The sequence below is a fragment of the Diceros bicornis genome, chromosome 34 (assembly GCF_020826845.1).
Source record: "Diceros bicornis minor isolate mBicDic1 chromosome 34, mDicBic1.mat.cur, whole genome shotgun sequence".
Taxonomy (NCBI): Eukaryota; Metazoa; Chordata; class Mammalia; order Perissodactyla; family Rhinocerotidae; genus Diceros; species Diceros bicornis.
In genome coordinates, this window is record NC_080773.1 from 23,319,542 (window position 1) to 23,330,857 (window position 11,316).

The window sequence follows — 11,316 nt, forward strand, 5'->3', positions numbered from 1 at the left end:
TCTTACATCTTTCTGTAGGTTTATTTTGAGTACTTCATCTTATTATTGCCTGAAATTTTAGATGATATTTTTAATTTTATTTTAAAATTCTGTTTGTCCTGTGTATAGGATTCAGCTGACATGTTTATTTTGTATCAAGTGACCTTCCTCAGTTCTCTTTACTTCTAATAACTTATGTGGACATTGTTTTGGGCTTGACAATTTGAACATTAATAAAGTTCATGGTCATCTTGTAAACATTGTTTCCTGCAGAGCCAGCGAGTGTGTCCCCTCTTTTGATATCCACGCCCCCAACACTGGAGGAGACCCCTCACCCCTTCTCTCTGCTCCTCTGACTCCGGTCTCCTGCTGCCTCTGCTGCCCCCTTGTGGCCGTCCTGGGCCCTGGGTGTCCCCACAGCTGGTTCTCTGACCCTGTCCTGGTCCCATTTAGCAAATGCTCCAATCCTCTTAGGCCAGGCCAGCCTCAGCAGAGCAGAGAGAGAATTAGATCAGATTTGGGAGGGGGTCACCCATGTGACAGGCTCTGGAGGGGAGTGATGGGGGGAGGGAGGAGACAGACTGCCAGGATATAAAGAAAGCCCCTTCTTATCTGACAGACCCTGGTAGGGATGGACACACATAAAAACACTGGACCCCACCCCAGTCAGACTCCGACATTGTGAGGGAGGGCAGGGAGGAATGTAATTCCCATCTATCCCAGAAGAGGGAGCTGAGGGGGTGCAGTCCCTATGGGCTTCCTGGGGGAAGGGTGTGAGAGAAGATTCAGACTCACATCCTGGGCAGGGAGGCAAAGGGTGGTTCCCCTGGGGACCTCCAGGCACCAAAGGGCCAACAGTGGATGGAAAAGGGATTAATTTTATAACTGAATGGAGACAGTTTGCATTTGCCCTGACTGGCTGAATAGAAAGTGATGGATTAGGTGGCACAGGATTCCTCCCCTCCTCATCTTCTCAACTCCATTTCTCTTACCCAAGCAGTCTCACCACCCCCATCTCCTTCATTTTTTTTGTGTGTGAGGAAGATCAGCCCTGAGCTGACATCCATGCCAATCCTCCTCTTTTTGCTGAGGAAGACTGGCCCTGGGCTAACATCTGTGACCCTCTTCCTCCACTTTGTATGGGATGCCGCCACAGCATGGCCTGACAAGCGGTGCGTCAGTGTGCGCCCGGGATCCAAACCTGGGCCACCAGCAGCGGAGCACGAGCACTTAACTGCTACGCCAAGGGGCTGGCCGCCCCCGCCTTCTGAATCAGGAATCTTCACCATCACCTAGGAAGCTCTACCCACCTCTCCTCATAATCCCAGGCTGTGTCCTGACAGTCCCCAGTGGCGGCATCTGGACTTCCTGTTCAGCTCAGCAAGGAGGGAGGTGGTGACTCCCTGAGGGTAGATCTTGGAACTTCCCCACATCTGTGTCCCCCAGGGCAGTGCCAGAGCAAGAATTTCTCTTTGTTTTCCTACCTGTAGCGAGACAAAAACTGTTGCACCGTCAGTCATATAGCTGCGGTCAGCATTGGTGATCTGTTGGGACCCATGGTGATCCCTATGATCCATGGTGATCTATCCTTGTTGTTTTCATGATGATCCCAGGTCCATTCGTATCCATTGCAACATGATAAAGACAAGAATCAACTGTGTGTTTGACTCTGGAGAAGGTGAAGCTTTTAGACTCAGCCACAGTGCATGCAGGAAAAGGACTCAGGGTGTATATGAAGAGAGTTCATTGTACCTTCAACAAATGGGTAAAGTTCAAGCTTAATTCTGTTCTGGCAGCTCGGGTGGAGATGGAGGTGGTGAGGTTAGAAGTGTCTTTGCCTTGTGAGGACTGGGGAGATGGGAGAAGGAAGTCGAACAGAAATCTGGAGAGATTGGGACTGAGGGTCCATTACCAGAAGGGACAGATGGGGTCCCTGAATCAACAGGTGAAGCAGAAACCCATTTTGAGATATCCAGGCAGCAGCATGGGATATATTTGGGCCCAGAGACACAGGATGTTCCCTTGTCCAGGGGGAACAATGTTTGGAACAAAGAACGCAACCATTGTCCGGGGCTCTGGAGGAAAAGGCAGGAGAGTGATCACAGTTTCTAGTTTTAGTTTCTATGGAGCTCCATTTCTAGGATGAAAACACAGACGTTGGACAAAATAGAAGAGGTAACCCATTTTCTAGAAGTGACAAACTGAGTCTCTGGGTGGTGCGGAGGGTGGAGCACTGTGTGAGTGAGACAGAGTCATCGCTGAGACCCAGGTGTGCTGGCTCCTCAGCCTGGCCAGAGGGAAGGTGGGGCCTGTGACACCTCACCTGTCTTAACCTGGAGGCTGCTCACAGGAAACCTCCATCTAACCAGACGAGTTACCTCGCTCCCCATACTCCAAGTCTGCCAGGCCCTGTCTGGTCCCTGCAGGACGCTCACCTCAGGGAAGCCTCTGGCTTTCGACACCTTGCATCATCCCAGATCCCTGATTTCTGATTCAGAACACCTGAGAGGGGCCTGAGACTTTGCATTTCTCAGTTCCCAGGTGATGCTGATGTTGCTGGTCTGAAAACCACACTTTGAGAACCACTGAACTAAATCACGGTTCTCAAACTTTGCCACCCATTAGAGCCTCTGGGAGTGTTAACATTCCTATTCCCCAGGCCAATGATGCAGTCTGTGGTGGTGGGACCTGAGCACCAGTATGTTTTAAAGCTCCCAGAATATTCCAATGTGCAAAGTCTGAGAACTGCTGTCAGCCAAATCTCTGCTGAGAAGCAGATGGACTCAAGAGTGTTAATATATCGCTGTCATTGCTAAGACTGTACCAAGGCTTTATTTCACTAAAAGAAAATTCAAAATTGCTGTATCTGATTGTACTTTTCACAGAAATCCATCTAAATAAGTGCCATAAAAATATTTTTAATGGTCATGGTTGTTTTTATAGCAATTGAAAACAGTATCTGCCAGTAATTTTGCTTGTAAAAGAAAAAGAAAAACATTTTATTTGACTTTACTTGAAATTCTTCTAAATAAAATGCCTAAGAGGAAGTAACCCTAAATTAGTGCCGTTTTTAAATTACAGTTGCAAGAATTAACGTGTCTAGAGACACAGTTGGGTCAGATCAAAGATGTGGTTTATTCAGGGGCACCCATGAGACTAGAGGAGACAGGGCGTCCACGTACCTGTTGTGATGCATCACGGCCACCAGGGGACACCAACACAACACCGCTCCAGAGCTGGGGCCCTTGGGTGGGTGGAGAGATGTTCCACGTTCAGTGGTAGAAAAGCAGGGAAAAGACACAAAGGCAACATTATATTAAAGGCTAAACCAAACAGTTAGAAAATGCTAATTTTGCGAGGATTTGGAACCATGGCTGGTGAGAATTTAAATTGGAACAACCCATTTGGAAAACAGTTGGCAGCAGCTTCTAAATCCTCACGCACACACATCTTATGATCCAGCAATTACAGTCCTGGGTGTTTACCCAGCAGAAGTCTTCACCAAGAGACACAAAAAGACACATTCACAGGTGCATCCAGGATCATAAGCCCAAGCTAGAAACTTCCCAAACGCCCATCAACAACATCATGGATAAAATAAGTTTTGGTGCATTCACTCGATGAAATACTAAATGAGAGTTTGAATCTGATGAGCATAATGATGAGTAAAGGAAGCCAGACACAAAAATGTTGCTGTGATTTGATGTATTAAGACAACAAAACTTTACCAGAAACTGCCTAACTGTTTTTCTGAGTGACTGACAATTTGGCATTTCTAACACTGTTATGGTCTGAACGTTTGTGTCCCTCAAACATCTTATGCTGAAACCAAATGCCCAAGGGGATGGCATTAGGAAGTGGGCCTTTGGGAGGTGATTAGGTCGTGAGAGCAAAGTGAGGCCCTCGTGAACGGGATTAGCACCCTGATCAAAGAGACCCCAGAGAGCTAGCACCCCCTTCCACCATGTTCAGATACAAGCAGAAGTCTGCCACCCAGAAGAGGGACCTCACTGACCACACTGGGACCTGATCTCAGACTTCTAGCCTCCAGAACTGTGAGAAATACATTTCCGTTGTTTATAAGCCACCCCATCTATGCTGTTTTGTTATAGGAGCCCAGACGGACTAAGACACCAGTAGAGCATAAGAGATTCAGCTGCTTCCATCCCTGCCAGCACTAGGTCATGGGAGTATTTTCTCTTTTAGCCATTCCCATAGGTATGTCCTGGTGTCTTATTGTGGCTTTAATTTTTTATTTCCCTAAGGGCTAATGATGCTAAACATCTTCTCATATGCTATTTGCCATCTTTATATTCTCTTTCGTGAGGTGTTTGTCCAAATCTTTTGATTATTTAAAAAAAAATTCGTTGTTTTCTTACTGCAGAGTTTTGAAAGTTCTTTATACATTCTGATATACTCTGGAACAAGTCCTTTGCCAGATATGTTATTTACAAATATTTTTCTCCATTGGTAGACTGTCTTTTCATTCTCTTAACCGGGGCTTTTGCAGAGCAAAACTTTAAACATTGTTTATGAAATCTGATTTCTCACTTTTCTTTTATGGGTCATACTTTTGTTGTCATATCTAAAAACTCATAGCCTGACCCTGGGTCGTGACGATTTTCTTTTATACTTTTTCTTAAAAGTTTTGTACTTTTCTCTTTTATATGTAGATTTATGATCCATTTTGAACTAATTTTTGTATAAGGTGTGAAGTTTAGATCCCAGTTCATTAGTAACATCACCATTTATCTTCTGAAAGGAATATGCTTTCTCCCTTTAATTGGGTTTACGTCTCCACTCAAAATCAATTGATCATAATTGGGTGGGTCTATTTCTGGATTCTCTATTCTGTTCCATTATCCTTGTGTAACATTTTATTGATTAGTGTAGCTTCATAGTAAACTTAAATGGGGGGAGTATAACTCCTCCAACTTTATTCTTCTTTTTCAAAATTGTTTAAGCTATTTTAGTTCCTTTGCCTTTCCATACAAATTTTACAATCAGCTTGTCTATATCTACAAAAAGTACTGTAGGGATTTTCAAAAAGTACTGTTGGGTTTTGATTGTGGGTGGGTTAAACCTTTAGCTGAATTTGGGGAGAACTGACATCTTTACTACGCTGAGCCTTCCAAACCATAAACATAGTATGTTTCTTCATATATTTGGACCTTCTTTGACTTCCGTCATCAGCATTTTGTAGTTATCAGAATACAGATCCTCTCCATATTTTATTTATGCTTGTTTTCTTTTATGAGAAGCTATAATAGACATTTTAAAATTTCAGTTTCCAATTGTACTTTGCTTATAGTGAAGTACAATTAATTTTTATGTGGCTATCTTGTAGCCTACAATCTTGCTAAATTGACTTCCTAGCTCTAGGAGTTGTTTTATTCTTTTGTTTTGTTTTGCTGAAGAGTCTGCAACGTCTGCAAATAGAGACAATTTTAGTTCTCCTTTTCCAAGCTGTGTGGCTTTTCTTTCCTTCTCCTGCCTGATTGCATTGACTCAGACTTCCAGGATGTGGGTGAATAGGAATGGTGATCATGGACATCCTAGCGTGGTGTCCAATCTTGGGGAGGAAGCCTTCAGGCTGTCACTATGAAGTAGGATGTTAGTTGTAGGTGTTTGTAGAAGCCTTTATTAGAGACAGGAAGTTCCTTCTATTCTTAGTTTGCTGAAAGTTTTTATCAAGAATGTAGGTTGAATTTGATTAAATGATTTTTCTGCATCCGTTGATACGTTTCTGTGATTTTTCTACTTTAATCTGCTGGTATGGTGGGTTACATTGATTGATTTGTGAATGTTGAATCAGCTTTGCATTCTTGGGAGAAATCTCACTTGTCCTGGCTTATTATCCTCTGTGTATATTGCCAGATCCAATTTTCTAAGATTTTATTGAGAATTTCTGCATCTGTGTTTATAAACAATACTGGTCCGTAGTTTTCTTTCTTTGCAGTGTCTTCTGTTGTTAGTATCAGGATAATGCTGATCTCAGAAAATGAGTTGAGAGGTGTTTAATCCTCTTCCCTATTTTGGAACACAATGTGTAGAATTGGTCTTATTTTTCCTTAAGTGTTTGGTAGAATTCACTGATAAAATCATCTAGGCCCGGAGATTTCTTTTTCAGAAGGTATTAAACTATGAATCCAATTTCTTTATTACTTATGGGGTTATTCATGTTATCTGTTTCATCTTGGGTGACTTTTGGTAGGTTGTATTTTTTGAGGAACTGGTACGTTTAACACAAATTGTTGAATTTATGTGCAGAATTGTTCATAGCACTGCCTTATTATCTTTTAAATGTCTGTGGGGTCGAGTCGCCTCTGCTTACATTCCTAATATTGATAGCTGTCTTTTCTTTCTCTCTCAGTAAGTCTTGATAGAGTTTTATCAAGTTTATTTTTTTCAAAGTACTCGATTTTGTTTCATTGATTTTCTCTATTGCTTTTCTGTTTTGAATTTTATTGACTTCTTCTCTAATCTTGATGATTTCTTTCTCTCTGCTGGCTTTGGGTTTATTTGGCACTTCTTTTTTACCTTCTTGACCTAGAAGTTTAGATCATTGATTCAAGACTTTTCTTTCTTTCTTTTCTGAAAATAAAAAATCTCTACTTATTTTTAATTAATTACTTACTTTTCTATTGTGCTATGAACACATGAGATCTACCCTCTTAATAAATTTTTAAATGTACAATATCTTATTGTCAATTATAATAGGCACAATATTATACAGCAAATCTCTAGAACTTATTCATCTTTTTTTGTGTGTGTGTGAGGAAGATCAGCCCTGAGCTAAGATCCATGCCAATCCTCCTCTTTTTGCTGAGGAAGACTGGCCCTGAGCTAACATCCGTGCCTATCTTCCTCCACTTTATGTGGGACGCCGCCACAGCATGGCCTGATAAGCGGTGCGTCGGTGTGCGCCCGGGCTCCGAACCCAGGCCGCCAGCAGTGGAACGTGCGCACTTAACCACTATGCCAGGGGGCTGGCCCCAGAACTTATTCATCTTGTGTAACTGAAACTTTATACCCATTAAACAGCAAGTCCCCATTTCCCTCTCCCCCTGACCCCTAGCGACTACCATTCTACTCTCTCTTTCTATGAGGATGACTATTTTAGACACCTCGTGTAAGTGGAATCATGCAGTATTTGACCTTTTGTGTCTGGTATATTTCACTTAGCATAATGTCCTCCAGGTTCATTCACATTGTTGCAAATGGCAGAATTTCCTTTCTTTAAGGCTCAGTAACATTGCATTGTTTGTATAGACCACGTTTTCTTTATCCACTCATTTGTCGATGGACATTTTAGTTGTTTCCACTTCTTGGCTATTGTGAATGATGCTGCATTGATCGTGCGAGTGCAGATATGTCTTTGAGATCATGATTTCGCTTCTTTGGGACAAATCCCCAGGAGTAGGATTGCTGGATCAGATAACTGTTCTATTTTTAATTTTTTGAGGAACGTCCAAACTGATTTCCATAGTGGCTGCACCCAGTTTCTATTCCCACCAACAGTGTACAAAGGTTTCACTTTCTCCACATCCTCACAAACATTTGTTATGTATTGTTTCTTTGTTAATAGGCATCCTAACAGATTTGAAGTGATAGCTCATTGTGGTTTTTATTTGCATTTCCCTCATGATTAGTGATGTTGTGCACCTTTTCATGTACCTATTGGACATTTGTATGTTTTCTTTGGAAAAATGTCTATTCAGATCCCCTGCCCAATTTTTAATAGGGTTGTTGGGGGTTTTCTGTTACCGATTGTATGAGTTCTTCATATATTTTGGAAATTAACCCCTTATCAGATATAGGATTTGCAAATATTTTCTCCAATTCCATAGGTTGCCTTCCATTTTGTTGATAGTTTCCTTTGCTGGGCAGAAGCTTTTTAGTTTGATGTAATCCCACTTATTTATTTTTGCTTTTGTTGCCTTTGTTTTGGTGTCAAATCCAAAAAATCATTGCCAAGACCAGTGTCAAGGATCGTTTATCCTGTGATTTCTTCCAGTAGTTTTATGGTTTAAGGTCTTATGTACAAATCTTTAGTCCATTTTAAGTTGATTTTTGTGTATGGTGTAAGTAAGGGGTCAAGTTTCATTCTTTTGCATGTGGCTGTCCAGTTTTCCCCTTATTGAAGAGACTATCCTTTCCCCATTGTATATTCTTGACTTCTTTGTCATAATTTAATTGACCCTAGATACACGGATTTATTTCTGGGCTCTCTATTTTGGTCCATTGATGTATGTGTCCATTTTTATGCCAATATGTACTGTTTTGATTACTATAGTTTTGTAATATAGTTTGAGATCAAGAAGTGTGATACTTCCAGCTTTGTTCTTTCTCAAGATTACCTTGTCTATTAGGGGTCTTTTGAGGTTCCATACAAATTTTAGAATTGTTTTTCCTATTTCCGTGAAAAATGCCATTAGAATTTTGATATGGATTACATTGAATCTTTAGATTGCTTTGGGTAGTATGGACATTTTAACAATATTAATTCTTCAAATCCATGAGCATGGACTATCTTTCCATGTGTCTGTGTCTTCTTCTATTTTGTTTCTTTGATGTCTTATAGCTTTCAGTGTACAGATCTTTCACCTCCTTGGTTAAATTTATTCCTAGGTATTTTATTCTTTTTGATGCAATTATAAATGGGATTATTTTCTCAATTTCTCTTTCTGACAGTTTGTTGTTAGTGTATAGAATCGCAACTTATATCTGTATATTGATATTATATTATGCAACTTTACCAAATGCGTTGATTAGTTCTAACAGTGTTTTGGTGGAGTCTCTTCTGTTTTCTATATATAATATCATGTCATCCGCAAATAGAGACAGTTTTACTTCCTCTTTTTCAGTTTCGACTATTTTTATTTCTTTTTCTTGTCTGATTGCCTGGCTAGGATTTCCAATACTATGTTGAATAAAAGTGGTGAGAGTGGGCATCCCTGTTTTGCTCCTGATCTTAGAGGAAATGCTTTCAGCTTTTCACCATTGAATATGATGTTAGTTGTGGGCTTATCATATATGGCCTTTATTATGTTGAAGTTCGTTCCATCTATACCCAGTTTGTTGAGAGTTTTTTTTCATGAATTGATGTTGAATTTTGTCAAATGCTTTCTCTGCATCTATTGAGATGATCAGATGATTTTTATCCTTCATTTTGTTAATGTGATGTATCACATTGATTGATTTCTGGATGTTGAACCATACTTGTATTCCTGGAATAAATCACACTTGACCATATTGTATGATCGTTTTAATGGACTGTTGGATTTGGTTTGCTAATATTTGTTGAGGAATTTTGCATATATGTTCAGCAGGGATACTGGCCTGTAACATTTTTTCTTGAACTGTCTTTGTCTTGTTTTGGTATCAGGGTAGTAATGTCTTCATAAAATGAATTTGGGAGTGGGCGTTCCTCTTCAGTTTTTTGGGAGAGTTTGAGGAGGATTAGTATTAATTCTTCTTTAAATGTTTGGTAGAACTCACCAGTGAAGCCATCTGGTCCTCAACTTTGTTTGTTGGGAGATTTTTGATTGTTGATTTAATCTCTTTACTAGTAATTAGTCTGTACAAATTATCTATTTCTTCATGATTCGATATTGGTAGGTTGTATGTTTCTAGGAATTTATCCATGTTTTTCTAGGTTGTCCAATTTGTTGGCATTTCATTGTTCTTAGTAGTCTCTTATGATCGTTTGTATTTCTGTGGTATCAGTTGTAATGTCTCTTCTTTCATTTCTAATTTTATTTATTTGAGCCCTCTCTTTTTTTCCTTGGTGAGTTGAGCTAAAGGTTTGTCTATTGTGTTTCTCTTTTTAAAAAATCAACTCTCAGTTTCATTGATCTTTTCTATTGTCTTTTTAGTCTCTATTTCACTTTTCACTTATCCACTCTGATCTTTGTTATTTCCTTCCTTCTACTACCTTTGAGCTTAGCTTCTTCTTTTTCTAGTTTCTTGAGGTGTAAAGTTAGGATGTTTAATTGAGATATTTCTTGTTTCTTAATGTAGGCATTGATAGCTACAAACTTCCTTCTCAGACTGCTTTTTCTGCATCCCCTAAGTTTTGGTATGTTAGATTTACATTTTTATTTGTCTCTAGATTTTTTTCTTTCTCTTTTGATTTCTTCTTTGACCCATTGGATGTTCAGTAGTATATTGTTTAGTCTCCACATATTTGTAAATTTTCTAGTTTTCTTCTTGTACTTGATTTCTACCTCATACCATTGTGGTTGGAAATGATGCTTGACATGATTTAAATTTATTAAGACATTTTCATTCAAATGGAAACCAAAAGAAAGAAAGTGTAGCTATGCTTATATCAGAAAAAACAGATTTTAAGACACACTGTAGTAAGAAACAAAGAAGACCATTATATAACAATAATGGAGTTAGTCCAACAGGAGGATATAACATTTGTAAATATTTATGCACCCAACATAGGAGCACCTAAATATATGAAGCAAATATTAACACACTTGAAGGGAGAAATAGACAGCAATACAATAATAATAGGGGACTTCAATAGCCTACTTTCTACAATGGATAGATCAACCCAACGGAAACCCCACAAGGAAATGTTGGATTTACACTACATATTAGACCACATGGACTTAACAGACATTTACAGAATATTCAAAAGCAGCAGAATACACATTCTTCTCAAGTGCACATGGAGCATTCTCCAGGATAGATCATATGTTAGGCCAAAGCAGTGATTTAAATAGGGAAAAACTGGTGAGGAAGAAACCCAAATTCATCCATGGAAGAATTGTTAACTAAATTATAAGTCTCAATACTAAATATTGACCGAGTTATAGAATCAACATGAATGAATCCCAAATATAAAATACTGAATGGAAATGTAAGCTGATGAATACAAGGTACAATTTGCCATTTACCTAAGTTTTAAAAGCCCCCTTGAAAACCATATATTGTTTATACTGAAATGTCACATAGTAAGAGAAAAATACTAGGTTGGGAATTATATACCTGAAAGTCAGAATAATGATAAATTGTGGAGATACAGGCAACGGAGAGAAAAGGAGCCTGAACGCCTTCTTAATTTTCTCCTTTTTATTAAAAAAAATTCTGACATAATTTTGGGTAATACTTATATTATTTCTCTGTCATTTTGTATGTACAAAATGTATAAATATTTTTAAAAGGTGAATTGCCACAAAGTGAAATATAGATACTCTGGTAATTTTTAACAATCAAGTCCTCAAAGGTGCAAAGATGGGGCCGGCCCCGTGGCTTAGCGGTTAAGTGCCCGCGCTCCGCTGCTGGCGGCCCAGACCCGGATCCAGGGGCGCACCGACGCAC